We start from the raw sequence: 16,784 nt of genomic DNA, 5'->3' as shown, positions 1-16,784 counted from the left end.
AACAAAAAATTAAGCAAGAGAGCGAGAGCTGTATTATTTTTTCACTTTCAATTACCTCGCTTAGCCTACTCAAACACCTGGCTCAAACAAAATCAAATCACATTTTATTAGTCACATGCGCCGAATACAACAGGTGTGGACCTTACAGTGAAATGCTTACTTACGAGCCCCTAACCAATAATGCAGTTTAAAAAAAATACAGATAAGAAATAAAAGCAACAAGTAATTAAAGAGCAGCAGTAAAATAACAATAGCAAGACTATATACAGGGGGGGTACCGGTACAGAGTCAATGTGCACCGGTTAGTTGAGGTAATATGTACATGTAGGTAGAGTTATGGGCACCTGCGCCTGTCAGGTGAAAAAACAAAAGGCGCAGGTGTGGCACGCTTTAAGGGGGTAAAGATTAACAAAGCGTGTGAAAGTCTGTTACAACTAACACATACCTATTGCCTTGGGAGGTGACGGGCAAGTCAGTGATGTCAGCTGCGACCTTCTGGAATGTCCGCCCAGCATTGATGGACTGCAGCGGGGCCCTCGAAGTGGGAGTTGGGGAGCTGCGGGTCTGACATGGGAGACAGTTCGCACAATATTTGTGAATGTCACGAGACATGTAGGGCCAATAACACAGTTTACGAGCTCTCGGCAAAGTACGCTCCACTGAACACGTATCCATGCAGGAAAGTCAGAGCTTTTGGGATGAGTGCCTCTGGAAGCAGTACCTCAGAAAACAGTCATCTAGACTGTTTTCTGAGGGAGAGCTGTGACTTTCCTACATAAGACTCCACTCTGTATTGTTAAGCAGGGAAACCCAGAGTTTCCTCATTGCTGCAGAGGAATGTTTGAGGTACCCCCCAGTGATGGTTTATGTCCCCCAGCGTCCTTCAATTACATTACTGTGCTGAGGCACGCATTTCCTTGCTGTTGTCGTCGTAGCTCCTCCAAGTCAATGGCTAGTGTCTCAGAAGTGTCTGAAATAGGAGCAGGGTGTGCAGCGTTGTATAGGCCCTCATATGGAGGAAGAGGGGAGGGAAGAGGAGGCTCAGACCCAGGGCTGAGGTGAGTGATTTAACGCTGTACCTCTTTGCTGATTTGTGTGTGTTCACGTCTCCGTGACATGGCGTCTGCGTGTCATTTTCCTTCCCTGTGTACCATGACATAGTGATACACATCCAATTCCAAGATCCAATGTCCTGTCCTTCCCGTGGGGTCACTATCCACTGGACATTTCTTGAGGCTGAGTAAAGGCTTGTGGTCTGTTATAACTGAAAGAACTGCTGGACAGGAAATGCATAACATTTCTGACAGTCCACACAACAGCCCATAACTCACAGTCATAGGTGGCCAAATTTCTGATGATGAGAGGGTGTGACTGGCGTATGCTATGACACACTCCCGGTTGTCTTGGCAATGTGCAAGCACTCCCCCAACGGCAGCCTGTGATGTCACAGCGTAGAGTAGGAATGGCTCTGTAAACACTGGTTGTGCCACAATGGGGGAGTTAGTGAGAATGTTTTTAAGTGTGTGAAATGCTTCCTCACACTCAGAGCTCCAGTGGAATGTAACCCCTTTCTGTGTCAGAGCATTCGATGGAGGCACAACAGAAAGCAAAGTTCTTAACAAACCTTGTGTAGGAGCAGAAACCTGTGAAGGCTTGCACTTCAGAAGATGTTCTGGGTGTGGGCCAGTCTTTGACCTTGTCCAGGTTCTTTGAGTCAGGCTGCAAGCCATCCACGGATATGACATGTCCAAGGAATGTGACTTAGGTGTGAGCAAGATGACACTTGCTTGTCTTGAGCTTCAAGCCAGCCTTTTGGGACCGGATGAACGCTTCTTCTAGAGTCCTGTAGGTGTGCCATGAAGCTCCTGTTGAAAACCAACACATCAAGGTAGATGAGACACACGTTCCAATGTAGGCCACGGAGTACAAGCTCCATTAATCTCTGAAAAGTGGGAGGAGCATCCGTGAGGCCCACCGGCATGACCTTAAAATGGTACAAGGAGCTGCCAGTCGTAAAGGCAGTCTTCTGTCTTCCTTAGCTAGTTCAACTTGCCAGTAACCACTAGATAAGTCCATTATACTGAACCAAAGGGCAGTCTTCTCTCGGTCTTCCTTAGCTAGTTCAACTTGCCAGTAACCACTAGATAAGTTCATTATGCTGAACCAGCATGCACCTGATAAGCTGTCCAAAGCATCTGATGTCCGTGGCAGCTTCCTGAAATCAAGGCATTTGCACAACAGGAGAAGCCCAGGGGCTGTTGCTCTCCTAAATAAGGTCTGGAACTAACAGCTTTTCAGCTTGCCTGTCCAGTTCTTTTCAGCTTGCCTGTCCAGTTCTTTTCAGCTTGCCTGTCCAGTTCTTTTCAGCTTGCCTGTCCAGTTCTTTTCAGCTTGCCTGTCCAGTTCTTTTCTCACTTTGGGCGACGTCCTGTATGCACACTGAAGGATGGGCGGGGAGTCTCCTGTGTTGGTAGTGTGTTTGATGAGATCTGTGTGTCCATGGTCCTGATCATGAGCACTGAAGACAGAGTATTTGTGCACCAAGCTGTCCAGCTGCTGGCGCTGCTAACGGTCCACTGGTGAGTGCTGGAGGTCAAGTTTAAGAAGAGCCTGTGGTTTTGCCTGCACATTGTTAAAGAAGGTCTCAACTACAATGTATTCCTAGCAAGGTGTCACTTGGGATACGACATTCCTCATTGGTGGGGTTCATTACACAGATGAATGTGACACCTTTTTTGACTTGGGACAAAGTATGTGCCACATACAGATCTGGGAAGCTGCTAAGTTCAGGTTCAAATAGACCAACGTGTTGGAGGACATTGACTGATGCTCAGTTGGGGGTCGTACTTTAGCTAAAAGGTTCATCTGGAACATGGTGGGGATGCACAGGGGAGCTAAAGTAACAGCATTGCATCTGAGTGGGGCATTGTGTCTAGAACACAGCAAGGGACCAGTCCAATTCCACAGTCGTAACTGTTTCTCTCCCAGATCTATTACGGCGTGATGTAAGCAAAAAGTCCCATCCCAGAATGAATGACTGCCTAGTTTCTGACTCCTGGTACATTATGGGTGAACATTTCTTCTCCTATTCTAACAGCAATGGAGAGGGTACCTAGACACTATCAAGACACTCGCCAGTCTCTGACTGTGCTAACACATGGGATTTTTGGAGTGGTTTCTTCCTAAGAGAGGGGATTGACATGCGGAGGCTCTCACTAATGAGGGAGATTTCTGAGCCTGTATCAAGGAATGCTCGTAATGCAGCGTCCTCAATAACAGCAAAAACATAGAATGTAAGCCTGTCAGGCCCATTTTCTTCAACAGCAGACACTTGGCCCTCAGTGCTTGCTAGCACTCATTTCCTTCCCTGGTGTGAAGTCTCCTCGGCGCTGAAGCAGACTCGATGCTCCTGCTCTTGTGGGTCGTCACTGCCTGGAGGAGGGGCTGGATGATCGGTGAGTCTACTCAGCTGATTGAGAGTATCCGGCACATTCACACCGCTCCGGGTACATAGAGTAGCGTCGGTGGTCAGGACTGTAATGTCTACAGTCATTGTAGTTGGAAGAACTTCTCCCCTGCCTCGGTCTCTGGAAGTGTAGCGGCTGTGAGGAGAGCCGTCCTAGCGAGGGGACCAGTACTGGGGCCTGGAGGCCCGACTCTGCCTCTCAGTCAAAGCATACGGTGGGGAGCGACATCTCTCTCTGCCCCTCTCTGAACGGAACCAGTCAGGAGAGTGACGTCTGTCTCTGTATGACTCGTTCTGGTGACTGGGTGCAGAGGGCAGTCGTTACTGTGTTTGTTTCAGATGACTCACATCAAGTCAGTGCTTTAACGTCAGCTTTGAGATCCTGAATGGCCTGCATTATTCCAGGGGATTGGTCAGTGTGAGCTGTGGAGGACACCAGGGTAGACAGCGGTTGCCTATGTGAGCAGTCAGGCAATGTCTCGAGTGTGAGTAGTGTTGTGGGGCTGGCGTGATAGACTGGGGCCATTTTCAGTGCCTCTTGAGCACATTCACACTTGCATGCCACAGCCAAGGCCAGCTCTAAGATAGCAGCTCCATGTTCATAACATTTTGATTGCAACACTGGGTCAAGACTTACTATGAACCTTCTGAAAAGTTCTGTTTCCCTTGTTGACTGGCCGTGGTCAGGAAATGCCTCTAGCACAAGACTAGTTATTTATGCTGCATATACCTCTAGTGGTTCTCTAGGCTGACGCTGCCAGGCATTGATGAATGATTTAAAGTGATGCAAAAATTCCTTTCTTCCAAAAAACCCATTCAGTTTAGTTACAGCCTCTTGGTAGTCACCCTGCGTATCTGGGGGTAGTGAGGGCCAATAGCATCCCCATTTAGCTGTTTTGGTAATAATATTGCCAGGACCTGTCCGTGAGCATCATTGCATGCTAATTAACAGCTAGATCTAAACTTGATTTGCACAGAAAAAAATGTCCTTATATTTGCCATCTCCATGAAAACGGGCTTGTAAGTAAGCAATTCACGGTTGTTGTATTCCGTACATGTGAAAAACATAATTCGATTTGATTAACCGTGTGGTATTATCAAGTGGAGCCAGAGGCACATGTCCCTCCACATGCAGATCGCCATCCCCACCTTGTGGTTGATTGTCATTTGTCGGCTTCCTCCATGGTTAAAACAGTGCTGGTGTTCACTACTTGACAACTAAATTCTTGCCTTGAAACAAACACTCTGGGTGATTTATTTCCAATGTCCACTCACCACTAGCTAACAAAGTCGGTCAGATAATGCAATCAGTGTTGATGCTGCCTTGGTTGGAGAGAATGCTATGCTAACTTAGCCTAGCAATTGTGGCTTAGAAGGAAACAAAACACGAGTTAAAACGGAAAACTATTACTTGTGGTTGAATTCCTCCTGGACAAAGAGATACAGCCCAGCAGTCTCGATGATAGTCTTTTGTGTGTTTTGTTCCCACCCTCTCTCGACGGGCGCAGGTGCCCCTGTGAATACTATTGCTTTCAAATGAAGTCCCCAGGTACAAAATAAGTGTCTCAATACATTACGCCAAGTCATAACAAAAGGCGTAATGTATCATGTAGGCTGTATGCAGCGTTTATGATATGAAAGTTTGACTTGGAAAGATTTTTTTCGACTGGTCACAAAAGCTGATCCACAAGCGAAGGGAAAATGTGCGTGGAGGAGAGCCTGTAGATGTGAGAAGGAATACAACGATCAAAGGGATCATGCTTTTATGTGGCTGCTATGAAAGTGAACTTTTGGCATGTGATCAGGGGTGGATTCATTCCCGAATTTCTGTTAACGTTTCTTAAACGGAAGCAAACAGAACAAAACGGGGTTAAACATACCTGAATTTGTCCAATAGAAACTAGTTTGCAACTGTGGGACTAATGATTACACCCTAGACCAGCTAGATGCAGGCAAGAGTGTGCAAAGCGGAATTGATTATGTCAATGTCTGTCACCTTGATTACTCACATTTCTCTCCACCTGTGCACCTACATTGTACACTTTCATTCATAGGCTAGGTTGTAACAACCTCATGATGAGTACAGGGAAAATTCAAGTATCATGTAGTAGCCTAAACCTATCAATGTTACATTGAGCTGGGTGAATGGAATATGAATGAGTCATCCAATATGCTGTAATAGAAATACGGCCATGCTCATAAAAATAACGATCATTCTCCCTCATCACCTACCCCCACTGATTTATATCTGCAACGTACAGCGTGCTACGGATTTGAAGTGTGTGACGTTAACTCAAACAAAATCATTCCTGAAAATAAGTAGACCTAGGAGATCAACTTTGAATATATTCTCAATTTTCCTTAGTAGTCCATCAGCTAGGCTACTTTAAGTGTGCATTGAGGATATATTTGTAACCCATCATAAGTGAGTCTCAGTGAGATCTCTAGAATTGGCTGAATGTTGGAGCTGTCCTTCAGCACCAATAAGTTCACCATGACAACTGCCATGTCTATACATGTGGTTTAGCGGCGCTGTCCTTTCAGCACCCCACATACTCATACTAAGGATACACACTATGATATGAACAGAATTGTTTGAGAAAAATGTGTATGTAAAAGCTGATTCAAATGTATAATAGCTATCAACATATACAACTTGTTCCTCACATCTTAAATGACTACAGTCCAAACCAAGACTGTTACAGACAACAAATAAACAGACCACCACTCCATTTGGATTGTTCATGATTTTACTTTTTATTAACAATGCATCCCTTTGATAGAGTGTATGCTTCTATAGGTCAGAAATACCCCAAAACACACTATCCACATTACACAAGGGAAACCACAATTTAGGCAACAAAAACAAAAAAAATATTTTTAAAATTATAATACAGTATCAAGGAAAAAATAAATACATTTTTTCTTCTCTCATCTCTCTGCTACTGTACAGATAAATAATAAATAAATCTCACATCACTCAGCCAATCTATAAATCATCCCTATGAGTCCACATGTGTAGCAGCATAATAGCAAAACGAACTAATAGAAAATGAAACTTTTCCCATGAAAATCTTATGCCAATCCATAAATTATCACATCTACCTGTCCCTCTCATCTCAGCCAATGATAGACAGCAATGTTGCATTGTGAAAATAACTTAGGGACCGTTACTTTCCCCAGTTTGTAAAGAAGTGATGACAACCTATCATGATTTAAGACAATGAAAGTATTAGAAGCATTTGGAAGAAATACATGAATAATTTCCAGAAGAAAAGTGACAATGATGTAATATTTCAATATGCTGTTTGCACATGCAGTGGGAACAAAGCACAGAGGTAGGGTTTGGGAAGGGTAACCAGGTGCTGTAGCCTCTCTCTCTCTTTGAATATGTACAATCGATGAAACAATAATACACTACACATTACGTACCAGCATATTTCATGGCAGTTTGACAACATCCATAAAAATAACCAATGAAAGGTGAGAGAAAACGGCTGTTGGCATTGTCAGAAGCAGTGTTGCCAGACCAGGGTCAGAGACAGAGGAATTACACAAGGCTTGACAGACAGCAAGGCACAGAAGTTCTGTTTTATGTGTCCGGATGGGAAGAGAGTGATGGTTAAATAATTAAAAAAACACTACTGATGTTTGATTGTCTGTAGAAATGAATAGAAAAACAGTTGTTTGAACTAGCATGAGTCTTTTGAGCAGAGTTGAAATTGAAAAACTCATGGGGACACAGCAGAAACAGACTGAGGGTATGACTATGAGGGAGGCTCCTGGAACCTTCTGTAGTGTTTCCATATGGAGGGAGAAGATGATGGGACCAGCACTGACTGGGATGGACTAAACATCCCCTTTTCATTTCATATCAGCATGCACCAGAGCAAAGGTACATTGAAAACACAGACAGACTTTGTCATGATTCATCCAATGTGTGTTTAGGTCAATGGGATGTGATAAGTAGTTGATGTGTCTCCTGTCATATCTGTTGCTCAGGGTTGTGTGTCGTCGGGTTGAGCTTCTGAATAGAGTATTTTGGGAACACTGCTCCCCATGTTGGAGATGTGCAGGAACAGGACTAGGTGTGTCAGGTTTCATTTGTTCTCAGACAGTCCATCTCCTCTTTCTCAAGCGATGGGAGGGAGACAACCCTTTTCCTCTTTCTCGTTCTTTAACATCGAATGATCCTCCGCTCCTCTCATCCGTGCTCCCTCCATCCTAAGCTTCAGCAACATACTCTGGGTATCCCATCCTGTTTTAGCCCCGTCCCCCATTCTCTTCATCCCTTTAAAACATTTTTTTTAACCTTTATTTAACTAGGCAAGTCAGTTAAGAACAAATTCCTATTTTCAATGACGGCCTGCCTTGTTCAGGGGCAGAATGACAGATTTTTACCTTGTCAGCTCAGGGATTCAAATTAGCAACCTTTCGGTTAATAGTCCAACGCTCTAACCACCAGGCTACCTGCCGCTCCATCTATTCTCCCACTCCATTGCTGTCGTTATCTCTATGTGAAGGTTGGAGGGAGGGGGGTCGTCTAAACAGGGAGAGGGGGAAGAGGATGGGGACGATGATCAGGATTCCGTGGGACGGTCTATATCCACTCCGACAGGCTTTGGTGGCTTCGACAGGATCACTTCTGCTTCCTCGTACATCTAAGGGGGCAGGATGTGACATCAGCATGAGGTCAGAGGTCATATGAGATACATATTTCTGATGTAATCACAAGTGTGGCAGAGAGGGGAGACAGTTGCTCCTCGACCCTTACGCTTCGAACACACCGACAGTGTCATTGCATTTTGGTACACCAGAATGACATTCATTTCCAATGAATCACTGCGTTTGCCTTGCAGCATTGCGTTGCAGAGGCAGTTGCAGTGTGTTCTGTGTGGTGCATATGTTGGATTTATCAAACGTATGCATCAAACTGTATGCGTAGACGGCTTGACAAATGGTAGCAGAACGTAAATGTTGAACTTCTGTTGCCTACATATCCAGATGATGCTGCGTACTATTTTGCTCAATGACGCTGTAGGTGTGTTCGAAGCGTTAATCAACGTATACGCTGTTCAAGTCCCGTACTGTTTTTGAATGGCTTCAAGCTTATATCAAATTCATGAAAATGTGGCCATTTGAGATATACGTTAAATTATATTTGTATTCGTGGATTAATTTACTTCTACCTGATGCCTTTGATTGCATAATTATTTTTTCATAATTGAAAACCTCGGATAAAGGTAAATTAATCCACACATACAAATATAGTTTAACATATCTTAAATTACCCAATGTTCATTAATCTGATGATATAAGTGTAGAGAGAGCGAGTATTGAGGACTTTACCGGTATGAAGTGTACGTCCTGAAAGAGTTCCTGTATGAAGCGTCGAGATGGCAGGTGGAACATACAGTGGGCCAGCAAGTGAGACACCTCAGAGTACAAACAGATATCATCAAACGCATAGGGAAACTTCTCCTTTATCCTAGAGAGAAAGGGAGAGAGAGAAGGCAGAATGAGTAAAGACAGACACCATAAAACACAGAGTAAGGCCGGGTGTTGCCAGGGACATTACGATACAATCACAACACTTACAGTAGGTGCCGATAATACAGTGTATTCGGAAGGTATTCAGACCCCTTTACTTTCCCACATTTTTTTATGTTACAGCCTTATTCTAAAATTGCTTAGTTTTCCCCCTTATCAATACACACACAATACCCCATAATCACAAAGCAAAAACATTTTAGATTTTTTTGCAAAATAAAAAACGGAAATATCCCATTTACATAAGTATTCAGACCCTTTAATCAGTACCTTGTTGAAGAACCTTTGGCAGCGAGTACAGCCTTGAGTCTTCTTGGGTATGACGCTACAAGCTTGGCACACCTGTATTTGGGGAGTTTCTCTCATTCTTCTCAGCAGATCCTCTCAAGCTCTGTCAGATTGGATGAGGAGCGTTGCTGCGCAGCTTTTTTCAGGTCTCTCCAGAGATTTTCGATCGGGTTCAAGTCTGGGTTATGGCTGGGCATTCAATCAATCAAATGTATTTATAAAGGCTTTTTACAGCATCAGAGACTTTACATTCAGAGTCTTGTCCCAAAGCCACTCCTGCGTTGTCTTGGCTGTTTGCTTAGGGTCGTTGTCCTGTTGGAAGGTGAACCGTCGCCCCAGTCTGAGGTCCTGAGCGCTCTGGATCAAGGAACTTTGTACTTTGCGCCGTTCATCTTTCCCTCGATCCTGACTAGTCTCCCAGTCCCTGCCACTGAAAAACATCCCCACAGCATGCTGCTGCCACCACCATGCTTCACCATAGGGATGGTGCCAGGTTTCCTCCAGACGTGACGCCTGACATTCAGGCCAAACAGTTCAATCTTGGTTTCATCAGACCAGAGAATCTTGTTTCTCATGGTCAGAGTCCTTTAGGTGCCTTTTGGCAAACTCCAAGCGGGCTATCATGTGCCTTTTACTGAAGCTTCAGTCTGGCTACTCTACCATAAAGGCTTGATTGGTGGAGTACTGCAGAGATGGTTGTCCTTCTGGAAGGTCCTCCCATCATTACAGAGGAACTCTGGAGCTCTGTCAGAGTGACCATCGGGTTCTTGGTCACCTACCTGGTCAAGGCCCTTCTCCCCGATTGCTCAGTTTGGCCGGGTGGCCAGCACTAGGAAGAGTCTTGGTGGTTCCAAACTTCTTCCATTTAAGAATGATGGAAGCCACTGAGTTCTTGGGGACCTTCAATGCTGCAGACATTTTTTGGTACCCTTCCCCAAATCTGTGCCTCGACACAATCTGTCTCAAAGCTCTACGGACAATTCCTTCAACCTGATGGCTTGGTCTTTGCTCTGACATGCACTGTCAACTGTGGGACCTTATATAGACTCCAATTAAGTTGTACAAACATCTCAAGGATGATCAATAGAAACAGGATGCATTTGAGCTACATTTTGAGTCTCATAGCAAAGGGTCTGAATACTTCAACTGAATAAGGTATTTCTGTTTTTCTTTTTTTAATAAAATGTGCAAAAATGTCTGAAAACCTGTTTTCGCTTTGTCATTATGGGGTATTGTGTGTATATTGATGCGGAAAAATATGTATTTAATCCATTTAAAATGTGGAAAAAGTCAAGGGGTCTGAATACTTTCCGAATGCACTGTATATTACGATTCTCTATGTATTGTGATTCGATTCATACTGTGATTTTATCGCGATTTGATGTTCCAAACATATTGCTAACTATATGTCTGCTACAGAGAGACGAGAGAGCATGAGAAAACTAGTTTTTATCAGTCATGGAAATAAATGTGCTGAAAACATGTTGACTCACTATTTAAGAAGAAGATGGACAACAAGCTATAGGATGAAAAATACTTGAGCTTTGGCGCGGGTACAGCTGACTAGAGCAAGCTAACACTACCTAACAAATTAATACAGAGTAGAAGTATCGATATAATATCGTCCAAAAATATTATTGCGATATATAACTGTATTGATTCCCTCCACCATCACTAATAAAGAGACGTATCCTTTAACCAATAAAGAGAGAGGGGGAGAGGGTGTGTGGGTGTGTCTTACGTCAGTAGTCCTGTTTCGTGGCCCTTGGTTCCAACAGAAGAGCTGAGGTTGATGACGGTTGATGACGAGGCGAAGCACTTCCTTCCTCAGCAGAACCCGACAGGCCAGGCCGTCGTCAGATATCCCCTTGCCACCTGATGAACACACACACACACAACGGCCTATCAGAGAGCTCCATTTACACAGGCTCTGTGTGTGTATGTTTGTGCGTACCCAGCACTATGTTAGAAGGAGACATCCCTGTGCTGCAGCCGGAGACACCAGAGAACTTGGCCCAAAAAGCCCCGGCAGCCTTGCTTTGGCCATGGCCCAGTGAGTTCCTGGAGCAGGTCTGCTGAGGCCTTGGAGGTGGAAACACAAACATCTGAGGCTTTTTGGTAAAACACAGGGAGGGTTAAATCATCAGTGTGTGTGTGTGTTTGTTCAGAGTAGTCTGTGGGTGAGTGCCTGTGTAACTGTTTTCTCTCACCTGTGCGTGTGTGTGTGTTGTTGATCTGAGGCTGTGTGTGGTGGCCCAGTACAGTAGTTCCTACGCAGTAGAGACAGTTGTCGTCAGTGTGTTCGTGTAGACCCGTCTCCTCTGGACCCAGGATGTGGTTCTGGTTGTTCTCTCTGCTGGCCATCAGCTCTGAGATACTGAACTGCTGCTTCAGCAGTGGAATAGGGGGATAGGGACGACCACCGTCACCTACGGTACACAGGGTAGAGAACACACACACTGTCACACAAACTGCACTGGAAGTATCTCCAGCATTCACATGAAACTACCACCACTATCCACCCATCTCTCCATCCTCCCTTACTGTCAGAGTCTCCAAAGTAGAATGGGCACTTGTCGTCGGCGGGCAGGCTGGTCTTCTGTTGGAAGTAAGGCGCGTCTCGGATGTGGAACATGTTGTTGATGTCCATGGGCAGCGCCAGTCCCACGTAGTCATCATTACAGCCGTAGGTGGCGCTGGACACCATAGATCTCACTGAGGAGGAACGGTGCAGAGTGCTCTGGTTGATGGGGCTAAGCAGATCCTCCTTGTCCAGAGACGCAAAGCTCAACGCCTTTAGAAACCTGCCGGGCGGAAGGAGAAAGGTGAGAGGGGTGACAGGACGGAGGGACGGGGGAAAGACAGAAGAGGCAGAGACCAACAGACAGAGATATGGAGAGGTAGAGTGTGAGAGAATGAACGACAAACGGAAACACGGACAAAAAGAGAACTATAACGCAAAAACAAATGAAATGTGTGGGATTCCTAATCGGCATGCCGCACCAAATCTAAACAGTGTATCTATAAGACCACAGGCTTCATCTGCATGAGACTATGTGGGAATCTAGCCTCCTAGTCCTAAAACCAATACGGTGCCTTCTGAAAGTAGTCAGACCCCCTGACTTTTCCCACATGTTGTTACGTTACAGCCTTATTCTAAAATGGATTAAATCTTTTTTTCCCTTAATCAATCTACACACAATACGCCATAATGACAAAGCAAAAAACAGGTTTAGAAATGTTTGCAAATTTATGAAAATCAAATCAAATGGAAATATCACATTTACATAAGTATTCAGGACACTTTAATCAGTACTTAGTTTAAGCACCTTTGGCAGTAATTACAGCCTCGAGTCTTCTTGGGTATGACGCTACAAAGCTTGGCACACCTGTATTTGGGGAGTTTCTCCCATTCTTCTCTGCAGATCCTCTCAAGCTCTGTCAGGTTGGATGGTGAACGTCACAGGTTGGATGGTGAACCAAGGCCCTTCTCTCCTGATTACTTAGTTTGCTCTAGGAAGAGTCTTGGTGGTTCCAAACTTCTTCCATTTAAGAATGATGGAGGCCACTGCGTTCTTGGCGACCTTCAATGCTGCAGACATTTTTTGGTACCCTTCCCCAGATCTGTGCCTCGACACAATCCTGTCTTGGAGCTCTATGGACAATTCCTTCGACCTCATGGCTTGTTTCTTTTCTCTGACATGCAATGTCAACTGAGAGACCTTATATAGACAGGTGTTTGCCTTTCCAAATCATGTCCAATCAATTGAATTTACCACAGTTGGACTCCAATCAAGTTGTAGAAACATCTCAAGGACGATCAATGGAAACAGGATGCACCTGAGCAAAATGTAGAATCTCATAGCAAAGGGTCTGAATACTTATGTAAATAAGGTATTTCTGTTTTTTCATTTTTAATAAATTTGCACAAAAAACACTTCTCACTGTCATTATGGGGTATTGTGTGTAGATTGATGAGGGAAAACGTAAAAAAAAAAAAAAAAGGCTGTAACGTAACAAAACGTGGAAAAAGTCAATGGTTCTGCAACACTGGAGAGAAACTGCTCTACAAATGGGATGGAGAGGTGCTCTATAAGCACAGGGGTTAAATGTATCTACGAGGGGGTCCACCCACCAAGGCATAGAGATGGACATCCTGCGGTGTGGCTGGACAGCTGGACAGCTGACCCTCTTAGCAGACAACCTGAGAGACCAACACACACACACACAGCTGTTACTGCTCTGAACCAGCAGACACACACCGTTGCTGCTAAAGAGGACTAATAACCGGTGGCGATACAACGCACAACACACACACACACCAGTGTTGTTACTAGAGACTACAGCTAACCCTTTCTCAGACAAGCTGACAGCACCATCACATCCAGGTATCTAAACGTGGGGTGGGTGGAGAGGTCCACTACTGTGGAGAGCTCCACCCACCGAGGGACGTAGACTCTGGATGGCCTGCGGTGTGCATCAGCAAGGCTGGAGCCTGAACAGCTCACTCTCTTAGCAGACAACCTGAGGTACTCCACCTCAGTCTGCTTCTTTCTGTCTACCGACCAAGACTGGGCTGTGGGGAAGAACCCCTCAGGAGCCCAATCTGAGCTAGAACGAATGGAGAGTTCAATGTCTTCACAAACAAGCACACCCAAACGCACACACACCTGGCCACAATAAAGACACACAGATGAAAAGGAGAGTGGAGAATGATAAAACAGAGCAGGAGAACATTGGTTTGACCAGATACACAGACAGACAATAATGTACGATTGAGAAATGTATGTGAGCTGACAGCTAGCAGCCAAGATGACATTGAAAACCCAACAGGAGAAGTTGTGTATTACCTGTCTATGTTAATGTGTGTGTTTGTGCGCGTATATTGCATTACCCATACATGTATGTGTGTATGTGTGTGTGCAGCACGAGTTACCCTATGTGCGTGTGCGTGTGTGAGACCTAACTGACCTGCGCGCCATCAGCCTCGAGTCCAGGCTACCAGTCTTCATAGTGATAGCATCAGTGAACAGTACGTCTTTAGCGGGCGACGCTAACGCCTCACTATGAGACAGAGACGGGTGGATCCTCTGCTGCTGCAGCTTCTTCAGAGTAGCATAGCCTAGTGCATCCTGGTGTACATGAAACTGCAGTCCGCCAGGCTCTTAATAGCCGCCATGGAGGGAGACTTGAGACTCTGGGCTCTGCGGGGGAGGGTATGTGAGTAGCCAGCGGGGAACAGGGAGACAGACTTAGAATTGGAAAGGGGCAGGTGGTTGGTCTGGGCCTGGGTTGGGCTGAGGGAGTACAGCGTTTTCACGGTCTTGGTCGAGACCACTGTGTTAAGGCTGACGCAGTCCGAGGAGTCTGGTTCGGGCTCAGGGTTTCCAGCGGTCTCACAGGACGGGCTGGAGCTCATGGAGCTGATGCCGCTAGTGGTGGTGTCCGTGTTGAAGCTCTGACTGCGGCTTTTAAACTGAGTCCCTCCCCCCGGAGGAAGAGGAACCACCATCTCCTCCCGCTAGATGTTCCCGGCTACTCTGTTCCCTGGAGGGAGGCTCTCCAGGACCCCCCAGCCCAGTACCCTCTCCACCAGCCTGGTCTAGCCTCCTCTCTACCAGCTGCTCCTCTGACCCCTCCACCGAGCCGCTGGTCACCACAAAGAAGGTTTCCAGGCTGACTGTGTGACTCTTGGGTAAGCCTCTCCCATTGAATACAGGTGTAAACACATCGCCCTGCGACGAGGAGTAGATAGAGGGCTCTGTGACCGTCCTGTTCCTTCTCAACCCCCCCAGTTTGGGCTCGGTGGGGGTGCAGCTGCCCCCCACTGCCTTGGGGTCACTGGTGGAGCGCAGCTTCTTGCTGGGGAGGGTCAGGGAGTTGAGGAAGCGGTTGCGTACGAAGCGGGTGGAGGCCAGGATGGTGAAGGGGCTGCGGTCCTTCCCGGGTTTGGAGTGCAGGTAGAGGGAGGCATCGTTTGATTGGTCCAACATGTCACACTTACAATCATCCAGGATGTACATGTCTGAGGACACACACACAGCAATGATTTTCTGCCTAAGAACACATACATCCATAGTATATAAAAGTAGAATAAAAAACTAGGAAAGCAAGAGCTGCTGAGGATGTACTTGAAGGAAAACTATCTTTTGGTATTTGTTTGACTAATGTCCATTGCTCATTGTGATGCTGTGTATTGTATCATACGATGTATTTTAGGTCATATAACGCAGTGTTTTGTATCATATGATGTATTTTAGGTCATAACGCTGTGTCTTGTATCATATGATGTATTTTAGGTCATATAACGCTGTGTCTTGTATCATATGATGTATTTTAGGTCATAACGCAGTGTTTTGTATCATATGATGTATTTTAGGTCATATAACGCAGTGTTTTGTATCATATGGTGTATTTTAGGTCATATAACGCAGTGTTTTGTATCATATGGTGTATTTTAGGTCATATAACGCAGTGTCTTGTATCATATGATGTATTTTAGGTCATATAACGCAGTTTTTTGTATCATATGATGTATTTTAGGTCATATAACGCAGTGTTTTGTATCATATGATATATTTTAGGTCATATAACGCCGTGTTTTGTATCATATGATGTATTTTAGGTCATATAACGCTGTCTTGTATCATATGATGTATTTTAGGTCATATAACGCTGTGTCTTGTATCATATTTTTTTATTTTATTTCACTTTTATTTAAATCTACTTAACGTTACCTCTTGTCAGATCGAGCGGTAAGTTCTCTTCCCCGTTGTCATTCCGACCTGTCCAAGACAACCGGGACATTGTAAGTCTACCCACGTGGGTCATCAGAAAGAAAAAAAAATTGTGGCATAGAATTTCAAGTTCATAAAGCTTATGTTGGGGTGATATTTCAGGCTTACCTCGCATCCGAAGGCTTCGGATAGGACGGCCACGGATGCTTGCCGCCATGTATCCAGAAATATAAACAACACCGGAAACTTCGTGAATTCTCGTGAGAGAATAGGGGATTGGGTTTATCGCGCCGACACTACTTTAGCGCCGCATATCTATTGTGCCTCTGGTCTGGTCAGTGGTGGAAAAAGTACCCAATTGTCATACTTGATTAAAAGTAAAGATACCTTAATAGAACATGACTAAAGTAAAAGTCACCAAGTAAAATACCACTTGAGTAAAAGTTTTAAAGTATTTGGTTTTAAATATACTTAAGAATCCAAAGTAAATGTAATTGCTAAAATATACTGAAGTATCAAAAGTAAAAGTATAAATAATTTCATATTCCTTATATTATATTAACAAGACGGTCCAATTGTATTTTTTTTATGGATAGCCAGGGGCACACTCAAACACTCAGACATAATTTACATGTTATGTTTAGTGAGTCCTGAGTCCGCCCGATCAGAGGCAGTAGGGATGACCAGGGATTATTATTTTAGGGATGTAGGGATGACCAGGAAAATTATTTTCTTTAGGAATT

The 16,784-nt window shown here is 44.8% G+C and overlaps 1 pseudogene; it reads right to left on the bottom strand.

The window, feature by feature from the left end:
- Window positions 1-6,198: 6,198 nt before the first annotated feature.
- Window positions 6,199-16,303, bottom strand: LOC139545112 (rapamycin-insensitive companion of mTOR-like; annotated as a pseudogene).
- Between the last annotated feature and the right edge of the window lie 481 nt (window positions 16,304-16,784).

This window comes from Salvelinus alpinus, chromosome 19, assembly GCF_045679555.1.
Source record: "Salvelinus alpinus chromosome 19, SLU_Salpinus.1, whole genome shotgun sequence".
Taxonomy (NCBI): Eukaryota; Metazoa; Chordata; class Actinopteri; order Salmoniformes; family Salmonidae; genus Salvelinus; species Salvelinus alpinus.
Note: the sequence above shows the minus strand (reverse complement) of the source record. Positions and strands in the feature narration are given on the sequence as shown.